Genomic DNA, 1,970 nt, shown 5'->3' on the forward strand with positions numbered 1-1,970 from the left:
CCGCGAGTCACTCAGCAGGGCTCAGGTGTTCCAAAGTTGCAGGGGGAGCCGCGAGTCACTCAGCAGGGATCAGATGTTTCAGAGTCTAATCTCTCGATAGTCCCGGAGCATCACCAGTTATAGGACTGCTCCTCTTTGATCTCCCCAGTTCTGGTATGCGGGGGACTTAGCACCTGGGGGCCGCTTGTTGGGGTTTCCTCCCACACGGCCCTTTTATCCATTCATGTCAGGTTCGGGAGGAGTCCCAGACACACAGCAGGCGTGGAGCCAGCCCTCAGGGTGGCCGGAGGGGCGATCGAAACCCATCTCTTGAGGGGAGGTCGGAGGTGTGAGAGAAACTGCTTCTCCCTCTCCCACTCAAGGGGAGCGCGCTGTCCTCCAGCCAGGGTGGCGCCTCTTGGCCTAGGCCGCGCTGGATCGGGCGGCCATCTTAGGTGCCGGGAAGTGGGCACGCAGGGCCTACTGGCCGGGAAGATGGAGGCACGGATGGGGAAGTCCGGGGACGGGTGTGTGTAACATGGAGGGAAGGGTCGGCTAGGCCGGGGGACTCAGGGGTCTGTTGTGGTGTACAGCTCGGAAGGGTGTTGCTACAGGTCAGGGAGGACCACGCCACGAGGCCGGGTCTAACACTGGCTTAATGTTTGGATACAATACTTGCATACAACAAGTGACCCTGAATGTAACACTTACGAGATAGGCAGTTCCTGGCACCATGCCACAGCAGCGGTGGTCACTCAATATAACGTAGCTACCGTTGGAAAGCTGTCTGAAAAAAGGCTCTATCTGTAAGGCTGGGGTGCCGTGCAGGTGGCAAGAAAGGTCATTAGATGAACCTTCGCAGGCTCCATGTAAATTAATTTCTTGACACAGCAGTGTACCGCTCAGTGAGTTTTCACAATTTTTCCCACTAAGGAATACCTCTTTGTTTACCCCATTTCTACATTTATGTGTATAAGGTAAGCTCCAGGTTCACTTGATGTACCCATTACCCAACCTTTCATACAGGCCTGCTGGTATATGCTTTAAGCAATATTGAAACTGAAATTTGGTAATCGGGATTGTTATTGTTCCATGTATTATCCACTCAATGACAGGTTTCTCAGAAACTGTCAGTGGTAATTTTTTTTTTTTGTAGAGTTTTATATAGCGCGAACTAGACCCAAACCGAATCAGGTTTCAGAGCGCTTTACATAGCACAAGACAAGTTACGTTTTTACATGAGGACACACACTTTCAGTTTTTTAGGCACGGGGAGATTAAGTGATTTGCCCAGAATCACAGACTGTTTTGGCGTCGTTACCGAGACTCGAACCCAGATCCCCAGTTCCGAGGTCGAGCGCCTTAGCCGTTAGGCCAACTCCTCTCCCCTAATCTCTCGAGTTTTTTTCAATGCTCAGCACCGTATAGTCTGCGACTCTTTGTGCCAAAGAGATTTGTTTATCTGTTAAGTTAAAGATAGAAAATAATGACGTTGTGTTAATCAGGCGCCAGGGCACATATCCTGAACGGAGGTTTTGCAACATCTAGCCTAATTGTACAATAGAACGCAATTGTGATTGCCCATGGTGTAACATTAGCATATCTTGTTCTATTATATCTATTGCAGATGATACAATGCTGTCCAATGAATAAATTCTGGAGGACAGAGTCATTAACCCATTGTCTACTACAGATAGGGATTTTTCCAAATTAATACGGTCTATTTCTCGTATTTTCTCAGCAGTTTCAATTTGCGTTACTTTCCAACCCTCGTTGTAAGCAGCGTATATACCGGCGTATATCAAACGTTTCTGACGCTGTTTCAGAGGTCCCAATAAGAATTCTCGCAAGTCAGCACCTTCTTTAAGTAAGGTCAAGTGTTGCTTAATTTCACGAACTGTGGATTTCTGTAGCCATTCGAGGCATAGTTTTCCTACACTGTATGTTGTTACTATCCCTGGATGTTGTCTCTGGGAATATCTTGGGTCTGG

Source organism: Lissotriton helveticus, chromosome 5_1, assembly GCF_964261635.1.
Source record: "Lissotriton helveticus chromosome 5_1, aLisHel1.1, whole genome shotgun sequence".
NCBI classification, from domain to species: Eukaryota; Metazoa; Chordata; class Amphibia; order Caudata; family Salamandridae; genus Lissotriton; species Lissotriton helveticus.